Genomic DNA, 13,131 nt, shown 5'->3' on the forward strand with positions numbered 1-13,131 from the left:
CACCAGGCATTCTACAGATATTAATTCCTTTGATTCTCACAACAACCCTATGTGACACATTATTATTCCCTTTTTATAGGAGAGGAAAAACCAAGGCTCAAAAAGTTAACATTACTTGTCTGCATGGCTGATAAGTGACAGGTTAGTCTGGTGTCAAGATGCAAGCTCTACTATTTTAGATCATAAATATGAACTGTTTTGCCATAAATACCCATATTTAAAAGTGTTTTGGTAATGGTCACTTCCTCAATGTCCCTTCTTCCCCCCTCATCCCACAATACAAATAATCTCAGAATGAGATAAGGTATTTCTCTTAAACCAAGGAGACCTAGTAAGGAGGGATTGACATTTGTCCTGGAATTCCTCAATAGAGCATTTGAAGCTTGTAGCTGGTTAAGGACCTCTGAGCGGCCTCAGTTTCCCTAGCAGCCCCATCTGAAGAACCAAGATGTAATGAAGCATGAATTTAGCCCAGCACTAGCCCCACAATCCTATGAGGTAAGTGTTACCATAGTTCCACTTTACAGATGAAGAAACTGAGTTTCAGACAAGTTAAACCATGGATTCAAAGACACACATAGGGTGAGAAACTTGGATGCCTGATTCCAAATCCAGGGCTTTTTCAGTCATACCATGATTTCCTGAAGCAAGATCAAGTGCCTGATAGGTGACAGCAAGAAGAGTCAAGAACAGTAGTAGGAAAATTGGACAAATTATTCAAGTTGGGGAGATACCAAGGGATTCAGCCAGAGTTGCTGCTTCTGTTCGCCAATGTCCTCTCTACCTCCCATGGTCTACCTACAAGCCTTTTGGACCTCCCTCCAAAATATACTCCAATCCATCCACTTCACTCTTTTGTTCCTACTACCATCCTAATCCAAACCACTATCATCTCGATGCCTTGGATAATAGTGATCATGATGGTGGTGGTGGTGGCGTTGATGATGGTGATGGTAGTGGTGATGATGGTGGTGGTGGTGTTGGAAATGATGATGATGTTAGTTGTGGTGTTGATGATGGTAATTATAATGATTGTGATGGTAGTGTGGTGGTGCTGGTGATGATAATGATGGTGGTGGTGGTGGTGGTGATGATGGTGATGATGATTATGATGGTGGTGTTGGTGGTGCTGGTGATGATAATGGTGGTGGTGGTGGTGGTGGTGGTGGTGGTGATGATGGTGGTGGTGGTGGTGACTGATGAGAATGATGATAGTCTAAAATAGTTAAGAGTTTACATCTTGACACCAGATGGTGCAAGGCCTTGATGGCCTCCATGCCTCTTAACTGCTCTCCCTTCTTGCTTTCCTCTCTATTCATATACAGCAGCCACTGTGGGCCTTTAAAAATATAAATTCAATCTTACTGAAAGCCCTCCTGCTGAAAACCTTCCAGAGGGATCCCATTAAACAAATATCCCAACTCTTTACCCTGGCCTATGAAGCCCTATGTCTGTGACACCACTTCACTCATACTCCCCCCCACCTTACTTTGCAGACCCAGTCACATGAGCCTCCTTCCAGCTCCTCAGACATCCCAAGTTCATTCCTGCTTTGGGCTTTTGCACCTGCTGTTCTCTCTGTCCACAACACTCTTCCCCCAGCTACTTCCATGGCCAGCTCCTTTCACCTTAGGATCTCAGCTCAGATGTCCCTTCCTTTCAGAGGCCGTCTCTGACCACCCTATCTGAAGTTGCTTCTTCCGTCACTCTCTCTGGAATCATCTTAATTAATTTTCTTCCTAGCATTTATTACTACCCTAAATTATCTTACTGAGTCAGTTTTTTATTGTTTGTCTCCCTGACTAGGATGTAGCCCCATGAAGGCAGAGACTATGTGGGCTTTTCTCACTTCTATGGATATGGTGGATATGATGTGGATATAATGGTACTAGTAGGTGTTCAATAAAAATTGGCTGGATAAATGAATGAATGAATGAATGAATGAATGGATGAATCCCTCTCTGTCCCTTTTTTGCTCTGGAAGCTGTTGCCCTCATCACCTTATTTAACTCTCACTTCCCTAGGTTCATATACGAAAATGAGAAAATGCATCTGAAGTACTTATAGCAAGTGCTCAGCCAGTGCTCTCATTATTATTATTAATTATTAACAAAGGCCAAACAGCCTAAAATAGTGACTAATGGTATTATCCTCCTGTGCTTCCCAGCACCTGTGCTGGTCCCCTGGCACACCTCATTCACTCATTCCCAGGGTCGGGATGACAGGATGCAGCGTGGTTGAAGGGAAAATCCTTTACCCTTGGCAGGAGGTGAGGCAGGTGCCTCTGTGAGTGCTGAGAGCCCAAGCCCTGCTGTACTAACTTTGCACTCAGAGTGGGCTGTCAGCCACCAGCAGAGGATCCCAGTTTAATCACATGTCAGTTTCTCCATTCATCTTCGGTGCTATCTGAGGGCTCATCTTTTTCTACTCTGTGGCATCGTCATGATTGATGATCCTGCACCAGCTCCACTGCCGGGTTAGCTATATTAGCATAGCTCACAGTGGGTGCCCAGCTCCTCCGGGCTCTTTGCAGTCTGGGCCAGCGTGGGCTGGCATCATGTTTCTCTTAAGGAGCTCTGTTGTGAATGGAATTGTGTCCTCCCAAAATTCATATGTTGAATCCCTAATTCTCAAGGTGACTGTGTTTGGTGATAAGGCCTTTAAAGAAGTAATGAAGGTAAAATGAGGTCCTAAGGGTAGCACCCTCATCCAATAGGGCTGGTGTCTTCACAAGAAGAGGAAGAGACACCAGAGCTCCCTCTCTCTCCCCATGAGAGCACAGAGGACGGCGGTGCGAGGACACAGTGAGGCAGCAACTGTCTGCGAGCCAGGAGAAGCCTCACCAAAACCCACATTTTCTGGCACCTTGATCTTGGGTTTCCTACCTCAGAACTGTGAGAAAATAGACTTCTGTTGTTTAAGCCACCCTGTGGTGTTTGTTATAGGAGTCTTAGCAAGCTAATGCAAGCTCCTGGCTGCCTCCATCTTCTGAGAGGAAGGAGGATGGAATTTGTAAAGATGTCTTCAACCAGGAGAGTTTCCTTGGACAAAGGGTGGAAATGAGCCTCAGCAGAGGCGGACTCTCACCTGGCCCTCAGGTGTGTGCTTTCCTGGGAGAGGCTGCATTTATTGCTATGGGGCTGCAGGTAATTTGCCCACACCAAAATTTGCAGGTAATTTGCAAATTGAATCTCTACACTCCTAGAGATTCAGTTTGCTCTTTCTACATCACCAAAGAGGATGATGAGGATGAAATGAGGAAACCTACAGTCACGCAACAATTATATCAAGCACCTACTGTGTGCCTGGCACTGGGCTAGGCTGGGGCCACAGTGATGAGCAAATCAAGGAAGGTCCCAGCCCTTGTGGAGCTCACAGACTAGTGAGCGAGAGATATACTAACCTAGAAATGAAAAGATTTTATATTGTAATACAATTCTGCTGAGAAAAGTAAAACAGAAAGGAGAGAGGACGTGGGGAATGTGGGCAAATCTTTGCTTTGAGAGGCTAGGGAAGGGTCTTAGATTGAGTGCCCTCAGAATCAGAACCTGAACCAGGAACCAGAGGGCCAGGTGCTTATTTGGGAGGTGATCCCAGAAAGACGCAGTGGAGGAATGGGGAAGTGAGGTGGGGAGGGGAGAAGCCAGTGAAGGTGTGCTAAAGAGCAGGTTACGGCTTCGGCCAACTGGGACTCCACGCTGCAGGAGTTCCCGGGAAGCCGTGTAGAATATGCCGCTGACACGTGCCAACCGAGGAGTAAAGAAGAGAGAGTGATAACCACCAACCCCCACCACTTACTGATGGAGGGCTACTCCCAGGGCGTTTGCCCCTGGCATTTCTACCTGGTCCCCCAGGCAGGCTTAGCACCCTCCTCTGCCAGAGGAAGACCCTAGGCAGAGAGTCCCAGGTTCTGGCAATAGAAAGCCATCAGCATGGACAGGAGCCATGGGTGCTGGAGTGGGGCAGATGTGACCTCTCTGAGGAGGCGACCCTTGAACTGACACCAAAATGATGAGAAGGGGCCAGCCACGGGATGAGCTGGGAGAGGAGTTCTGCAGATAAAAGGAACAGAAAGATCTTGGCCAAAGCCCTTGTCGATGCTTTCGTTGTGTGCAGGTCAGAGGGACTGTCGGGACAGCCTGGGCTAAGGGATGAATCAGGTTCCCCAGGAGCTGAATCAGGTTCCCCAGGAGCTCTCTTTAGTCTTTCTTTCTTTCTTTCTTTTTTTCTTTCTTTCTTTCTTTCTTTTTCTTTCTTTCTTTGTTTTCTTTCTTTCTTTCTTTCCTTCTTTCTTTCTTTTTCTCTTTCTTTCCTTTTTCTTTTCTTTCTTTCTCTCTCTCTCTCTCCTCTCTCTCCTCTCTCTCTCTCTCTGTTTCCACCCAGACCCCTCCCTTTGTACCCATCTTCAACGGAGGCAGTGATTGGCAGGCCAGATGTGTGGGCGGGGCCTTTGGGGTCCAATCCTAGGAGGATCCGGGCCATTCATTGGCCCCTGTGGGAGGTGGGCAAGGTGGAGAAATGGGACTCCCAAGGAGGGAGGTGAGAAGCAGGACAAATTGACAAATTCCGCAACTACGAATGCCCTCCACTTCCCCCGTGCTGGAGGACAGGGCTGAGCCCTCCCTGGCCATTCAGTGATTCTCCCATGTCACACTGGTCATGCCTCCTGGTGGCCCGAAGTGGCCTGTCCCCAACAACTGCAGGTAGCCCCAGGACACAGGGAGCACCAGTCTGGCCTAGTGTCGCAAAGGCCTAGTGCCACAAAGACCACAGTGAGGCCAATTGGCACATGTGGACCCCACAGAGGGGTGCTCTGCCTGTAGTGGCCAAGGTAGGAGTAGAGCCCAGGCCTTGGATGTTCCATTAGGAAGTCCCTAGAGTGCCCTGCGGGCATCCCCTGGCTTGGCAGCGTCTCCGTGTGGGTCCCCAGAAGCAGGCAGTGAGACAAGGACTCCAGTGAAAGTCATTTATGTGGGAGGCGAAGGAAACAGCAGCAGGGGAGTGGGGACATGAGACAGGGAAGGGAAGGCACCAATAAGCAGCACGTCATCACACCAGCTACTGCATCACACCAGCTACGGTGTCACACCAGCTACCGCATCGCACCAGTTGCTGTGTGGGTGACTGGAGCTCAGTCCTACTGGGGAACCCAGGGAGACCATGGAGAAACTTCTCAGGGTTGGTTACCCCTGGGAAGCAAGGAAGCAGGAGTATTGAAAAGCCCGCTCTGGGCTGGGAACAGTGGCTCACACCTGTAATCCTAGCACTTTGGGAGACCGAGGCAAGAGGATCGCATGAGTCCAGGAGTTCAAGACCAGCCAGGGCAACGTAGAAGACCCCGTCTCTACAGTTTAAAAACATTTAAAACATTAAAACATTTAATGTTTAGCTGGATGTGGTGGTACATGCCTGTGGTCCCTGTTACTCAGGAGGCTGAGGTGGGAGGATCACTTGAGTCCAGGAGGTCAAGGTTGCAGTGGTTGCAGTGAGCCATGATCACGTCACTGTACTCCAGCCTGGGTGACAGAGCGAGATCCTGTCAAAAAAAGAAAAAAAAAGCCCCCACTATGGTCAGTTACTGCTCAAGGCTGCTTTGGGTGGTCATTCCCCTGAACGTCCAGCCTGTGTGTGTTGGAGGGAAGACTCCATCCGCGGAACTTGTTGGAGCACACTGAAGTCACAAGCTTGAGAGATCTGGATTGGGTCGACAGTATTACTTCACTTATTTGGAAATTCAATTAACTAGAGTTACATTCTCAGTAATTTCTACAAACCCATGGGGCTAATGTAGGGTACCATGTCCCTTATCTGACCTTTGATTCCTCAGCCCTTCTCCCAGCCCCTAGCTCCCCAACTCAAGCATCCCTTTGCTCCAAGGCACAGTGTCTCCAGGAGACACCTTTGCAGGGGATTCACACTCACCAAGGTTCCCCATCACTAGCAGGGGCCACCCAAAAGCCCAGCCCTAACTCCCATGAAGCAGAGAGAGCCCCTCCCAGCTATTCTGCCTGTCTCCTTGTTGCCCCTCCCCTCCCTTTTTGGCCCCAATGTCCTTTGAACTTACTCTGTCTGCTCCTGCATCAGAGCCTCTGCATACATTGGCCCCTTTTCTTAGAACGCATTCCCACCACTCCAGTTTCTGCCTGTTGAAAAGTTTCAATATGCAATCAACAAAAACGTCCATTGAGAGTTAGGCACTGGGAGTGGAACATTGACTCAACACCACACAGACCTTCCTTTTGGAGTTTGCACTTGGGTGGAAAAAGAAATCAGTCATCACACACATTTTTCTATAGTCACAATACGGTAAATGAGATGAAGAAGGACAGGAAGCCACAAACACATAGGGTTGGGGGGTGGTGGCTGGACTGGGTCTGGGGTTTCCCAGGAGGTTTCTGGGGCAGTGATATCAAGCTGAGGCTTGAAAGGTGAGTGGATGAGAGGTGGAAGGGAGCATCCTAGGCAGAAGGAACAGCATGTTAGGCCCTGAGATGGACTCTGCATAGCTGGTGTGGCTGGAATTGAGAGAAGGCAAGCGGGCAGGGGGCAGAGTGGGCAGGGGCTGCAAATGGATCCTGAGAGATTTAGGAAGACAGGAAACATTTAAATCTATCAAGCCACCCTGCCTGGGAATTCTGAGACCGCCCTAGGTTTACCCTCAGCTCCCCCAAATGCAGCCCCCAAATCCTCCTTTAGGAGACTGTGCTGCTAATCTGTTCCAGAGACAGGCTTGGGACTCACTGCCCCAGGCACGGCAAAGGAGACTCATACATTCTTCAAGGCCTAATTCAAGTTGCTCCTCTCTGAGAAGCTTTCTAAGCTGATTTCAGCTTAGAAAGCTTCTCGCACCTCCCAAGTCCTCCACCTCCCAAGTCCTCCTTAGCTCTTGGCTCTTTGGCATCTGAGAGCACTGGGACAGGGGTGATAGTCTGCTGCTGGGGGCAGGGCAGCCCAGGCTCTTGCTCCAGGGACGGTGGACGATGCTGCCTGGTACTTGGCTGTGGGCAGGTGTGGGCCACCACCTCCAAGGACCCATCATTCCTGCCTGCTCCTCACACCTGGAGATGACAGGATATGTGGAATTGAAGCTTTTAGGGATCCATAAGGGACTTCATCCACAGACTTGTAGGGAATGATGGTGGGCTGGGGGAGGGGGTCGTCCCCTTTTCTTGGTTTTTCCAAGGCTGGGGTGGTAGAAAGGAAAATGATTCCTGGCAAACCCATGCTGCTGTCCCCTGCCTTCCTCCCAGGGCTGCTGAGAGGGTGGGAGATGCCTTCTATTGAGAACTCCCCACCCCCATCCCCAACCACTTTGCATTCTGGGGCAGGGGAGTGGGAGCCACTTGTCATTGTTCGTGTACACTGGCTGGCAGGAGGCCCAGGGAGGGGGCTCCCCAATAGAAAATCTGCAGCTGCCTGTCTTTAAGGTAAAATTACCGTAATTACCCCAATTACTAAATCCATCAAGAGCTTTGGACCGGAGGCCTGGAGAACAATTGGGCCCTGATGGATCTGAGGAGTATGAGTCATGGGGGTGGGGGCACAAAGCACTTGGGATGAAGGCGAGTGGGGGCGGCAGCTGATGTTAAACCAGGGTTGGGGATGGGGAAATGCAAAGAGATTATGATTAGCCAAGACCCCACTTTCCTCTTTCAGTGAGATTTTTCTTCTCTATTGGAAAGAAAAAAAATACCCCAAATTCTGTCTGCCTTTTCCTTTCACAGAACCCTGCACCCTGGTTGGGTGTCGTGACTCAACCCAGTAATCCCAGCACTTTGGGAAGCTGAGATGGAAGGATGGCTTGAGGCCAGGAGTTTGAGACCACCCTGGGCAACAGAGGGAGACCCCACCTCTACAAGAAATTTAAAAATCAGCCAGGCATGGTGGTGCATACCTGTAGTCCCAGCTACTCCGGAGGCTGAGGTAGGAGGATCACTAGAGCCCGGGAGTTCAAAGCTGCAGTGAGCTATGATCGCACCGCTGCACTCCAGCCTGGGTGACAGAACAGGACTCTGTCTCTAAAAAAACAAAAACAAAAACAAAAGAACCCTATACTCTATGGCCACCTGACTTAGACCTGCTTTAACCTCTTAGGAGAGCTAAAATTTAAAGAGTTTAGAGCAATGGCTAGCATCTCCTGGGTCCCAGCATGGACCAGGAACTGCGGGAAGAGATTTTCAGCCTTCCTCCCTTTCAACCCCATGAATTGGGTTTCCTCCTGCTTCACAGACCTGGGTGCCCACATTTCCTCTTGGCCTGGGTTCTGAGCAGACCAGCCCCTGGGCCTGGTTGGCTTCTGTACTCCTCACCATGCTTGGTAAAGGAAGTGAAGGACAAGGCTGGCAGATTAGGTGGGTTACTGGGAAAAGCACCTTACAGGATATGTCCCCTCTTTTCATTTCTATCAGAACTTCACTACATTCGAAGAGTAGTTAAAACATTCAGATTCTTCCTCTCAGTTGATCTGGATTTGTAGCCTAAGGAAATAATCTCTAATTGTGGAAAGGTTATATCGTGAAGCTAATTCTTTCAGCATTGTTTATGCTGGCTGCACAATTTAACTTTAAGAGAAGATCCAGGCTGCTGACGCCTCTGTACTCCATTGCCAGGAGAAGTTATGTCTGCAGGACCCCAGGCATAGAAGAAAGAGATCCCCTTGGCTGAAGTAGACTTAGACCAGAATTGGGAGGCAGATCTGGGTTTCTACAGAAGACATTGGGACCAAAGCCCCCACGAATTATAAAATTTAAGTATGACCTGGCTTGTCCTTGGTGCCTGTATCTCCAAGGTGACTTTGCAGGGCTTGTAGGTGTTGTTCCAGGATTTAGGATGTCAGGGTCCAGGCCAAATAGCTTCCTAACTCATCTTAACTAATATGGTTAACATGGAAAACTGTGAAACAATTTAATGTCAAAACATAAGGGCCAGTGTGGTGGCTCATGCCTGTAATCCTAGCACTTTGGGAGGCTAGTAGGGAGAATGGCTTGAGCTCAGGAGTTTGAGACCAGCCTGGGCAACACAGTGAGACCTCATCTCATCCAAAAATCAAAAAGTTAGTCTGGCATGGTGGTGTGCACTCAGGAGGTGGAAGGAGGATCACTTGAATCCATGAGTTTGAGGATACAGTGAACTATAATTGTGCCACTGCACTCCAGCCTGGGTGACAGGGCGAAACCCTACCTCAAAAAAGAAACCCTACCTCAAAAAAGAAAAGAAAAGAAAGAAAAGAAAAGAAACATAGGGAGACTGGCTGAATATATGAAGTTTTGTGCAGGCTTTTAAATAATGAGTAAAAAGATTCCTTTGAAATCTGGGAAATTACAATAGAATGTTTATTGTCATGCTGGTTTTTTGTTTTTTGTTTTTTGAGACAGGGTCTTGCTCTGTTGCCCAGGCTGGAGTACAGTGGAGCCTAGAGAAGGGCAGGAGAGCCCTTGACCATCACCCAGGCTGGCGCCAATCCTCAGAGGCTGAACCACTGCCTCTAGAAGGCCTGGGCTCAGGGAATGCCTCTGAGTCAGAAACACTGTGGGACAATATTCCCTGACATTTTCCCAACAAAGAGCCCTAAGGGAAGAGGAAAGTGCAGGTGAGCTTGGAGCAAACATGAACTCTACCCATTGGCTCATTCAATTATGCATTCATCCATTCAAAACACTATTCTTGCTATAATCCTAAACAAATTAACCCAGGAACAGAAGACCAAATACTGCATGTTCTCACTTATAAGTGGGAGCTAAGTGTTGAGCACACATGGACATAAATATGGGAACAGTAGACACTGCAGCCTACTATGGGGGAGGGAGAGGGTGGGTTAAAAGCTACCTATTGGGTACTATGCTCACTACCAGGGTGACAGGATCCATACTCCAAACCTCAGCATCATATAATACTCTCGTATAACAAACCTGCACATGTACTCCCTGAATGTGTCTGAAATAAAAGTTGAAGGCTGGATGCCGTGGCTCATGCCTGTAATCTCAGCACATTGGGAGGCCGAGGTGAGAGGACTGCTTGAACCCGGGAGTTTGAGACCAGCCTGGGCAACGGGACGAGACCCTGTCTCTACTAAAAATAAAAAATAAAAAAAAATGAGCCAGGCGTGACAGCATGTGCCAGTAGTCCCAGCTGCTTGGGAAGCTGATGTGGGAGGATCACTTGAGCCCAGGAGGTTGAGGCTGCAGTGAGCTATGATCGTGCTACTGCATTCCAGCCTGGGCTATAGAGCAAGACCTTGTCTCAAAAATTAATTAATTAATTAATTAAAATACAAGTTAACATTTAAAATCAAATGTTCTCATGGTGTCCTCTGTCTACAGCCCTGTGATGGGATCTGGGGATACTGGCATGAACCAGACAGAACTGGCTGCCCTTCAGAGCTTCCAAGGCAGCCACACAAGTTGCTCTTTTGTGAAATTTTATGATTTCCTCTCAAATATTCACATGAATTTTACATTTTATTTCGTAATGTAGCCATGCTTGTTTTTGTAATTTTAAAATGATGTTTTCACAACAATATGAATGGACTTAATGCCACTACTGGATTGCACAGTCGAAAGGGCTAAAACAGCAAATGTTATTATATGTATTTATATGTGTATATATATACATGTATTTTAGATGGAGTTTCGCTCTTGTTGCCCAGGCTGGAGTCCAATGGTGTCATCTCGGCTCACCGCAACCTGCGCCTCCCGGGTTCAAGCGATTCTCCTGCCTCAGCCTCCGAGTAGCTGGGATTACAGGCGTGTGCCACCACACCCGGCTAATTTTGTATTTTTAGTAGAAACGGAATTTCTCCATGTTGGTCAGGCTGGTCTCGAACTCCCGACCTCAGGTGATCCATCTGCCTGGGCCTCTCAAAGTGCTGGGTTACAGGCATGAGCCACCGTGCCCGGCTGGTATGTATATTTTTATTGTGGTAAAACATACATACAAAAATCTTACAATTTTAACCATTTTCGAGTGCACAGTTCAGTGGCATTAAGTCCATTCACATTGTTGTGCAACCGTGACCACCTCCAAAACTTTTTCATCTTCCCAAACAGAAATTCTGTACCCATTAAACACGAATTCTGCATCCCTCCCCACACCCACCCTGGGAGCCATCATTGTACTTTCTGTTTCTCTATTTTTATTTTTTATTTTTTTGAGACAGGGTCTTGCTCTATTGCCCAAGCTGGAGTGCAGTGGTGCAATCTCGGGTCACTGCAACCTCCGCCTCCCAGGTTCAAGCAATTCTCCTGCCTCAGCCTCCCGAGTAGCTGGAATTACATGTGTGTGCCACCACATCTGGCTAATTTTTTGTACTTTTGGCTATCATTCATTCATTCCACAAATATTGGCTGGGTATCTGCCATGTGCCAGGAACTCTACTAGATGATATGAAGATGAACAAAACTGGACAGAACCCCTGCCTTCATGCTCTTCCTGCCCATAGGGGAGGCAGGCATTGATCATGGCATCTCTGTCCTGTGGTACTAAAGGTCCTGCAGCCCATGCTGGGAGGCAGCATTTCAATCAGCAGTGGGGATGCTGCTTGGCGGGCTGGCCCAGATCCCAGTGTCCCATCACTTTTCTGAGCCTCGGTTTTCTCATCTGTGAAATGGGAGTGATCACTCTCCCCACCCAACCTCTTGGTGTGGCAGGATGAGGTTCTCTGTTCCTCTCATCCTCTTCTTTCCTCCCTTCTCTGTGAGATCAGCAAAGGCAAATTCTCATCCCCATTTTGCAGATGAGTAGACTGAGGATCAGGGAGGCAGGGCAGAGTCTTCATCAGAATCTTTCCCAGGATGGTCTCTGTCCCTCACTAAGTCACTGGATCTGCTCTCTCCAGCCTGGGGGCACTGCCACCCCTCCAGCTGGGCTCCTACCGAGTGCCAGTCAATGTGTCCTGGTGTCTGAGGGCAAAGAATAGAGGCCTGGCAGGACCCTCCCAGGGTATTTCCTTTTTACCTGTGTCCTCCCACCCAGGTAGGGCTCCCTGGGCTCCAGCAGGGGCAGGCAGGACCCCCCAGGGCACTTTACTTCCCCAGCCTTCAAATGAGTTCCCTGCCCATGTTGTTTTCTGTCCAGTTGGAGCACAGGTCCCACAGTCACACAGACCGGGACTTAGTTCTTAGCTGATCTGTGGGACCTTAGCTGGGGGTCTCTAAGTCTCATTGTCCTCGCCTATAAAACCACTCCCTCTGGTTGATGAGGAAACTGTGCTCACCTGGTGGGACACTGCTGCACTCACCAACTCATGCTGCCATAACAAAACACCATGGCCTGAGTGGCTTATGCAACAGAAATGCATTTCCTCCCAGCTGTGGAGGCTGGAGGTCCAAGGTCAGGGTGCCGGCAGGGCTGGTTTCTCCTGAGATCTCTCACCTGGGCTTGCAGATGTGTCTTCACATGGCTTTTTCTCTGTGTGCCTGCATTCCTGGCATCCTCCTCCTCTTCTTATAAGGACACCCGTCCCATGAACCAGGGCCCAGCCGTTATGATGTTCCTTTTACCTAATTACCTCCTTAAAGGTCCTATCTCCAAATGCACTCACCTTGGGGGTTAGGGCTTCAACCTACAAATTCTGAGGGGTTGAGGAAGACACAATTCAGTCCATAACTACTCAGCAATTAAAAGGAACAAGCCAATGATGAGCAAGAGAAGCCAGACACGAAATGTAGACATGTATGATTCCATTTATATGAAATCTGGGAAAGTCAGAACGAATCTATAGTGACAGAACGCACAGCTGTGGTTGCCTGGGGCTGCGGGAGGGGAGAATTCTTGGGACAATCTGTGGGAGAACTGACTCCAAAGGGTTCCAAGGGGGCTTTCTGGGGTTGATGAAAATGTTGCCTCTTGATTGTGGTGATAGTTGCATGGAAATATGCATTTGTCAAAACTCATTGAACTGGATGCTGAAAATGAGTGTGTAAATTGTATGCATGTAAACTATACCTTGCTAAAATAAAATTTAAAACCCTACCTCAAAGGGTTAAAAAATAAGACTCAAGTTAGGTGGTTGTTAGGATTAAATGAGTTAATGCCTGCAAAGTGCTTAGCTTAGAGCCTGGCATGGTGTAAGCGTGCAAGTAAATGGTAACCATGGTAACCTGAAAACAAGACTTTTGCCCAGTAAGTGGGGCA

At 48.4% G+C, this 13,131-nt stretch overlaps 1 long non-coding RNA gene across 1 annotated transcript; it reads right to left on the minus strand.

The window, feature by feature from the left end:
• Nucleotides 1-4,957: 4,957 nt before the first annotated feature.
• Nucleotides 4,958-7,052, minus strand: LOC129052288 (uncharacterized). The gene is made up of 3 exons (XR_008517262.2): nt 6,065-7,052; nt 5,253-5,536; nt 4,958-5,137 (listed from the first exon to the last, which is right to left on the minus strand). It is a non-coding gene; the product is annotated as an uncharacterized LOC129052288 (long non-coding RNA).
• Between the last annotated feature and the right edge of the window lie 6,079 nt (nt 7,053-13,131).

Source organism: Pongo abelii, chromosome 21 (assembly GCF_028885655.2).
Source record: "Pongo abelii isolate AG06213 chromosome 21, NHGRI_mPonAbe1-v2.0_pri, whole genome shotgun sequence".
Taxonomy (NCBI): Eukaryota; Metazoa; Chordata; class Mammalia; order Primates; family Hominidae; genus Pongo; species Pongo abelii.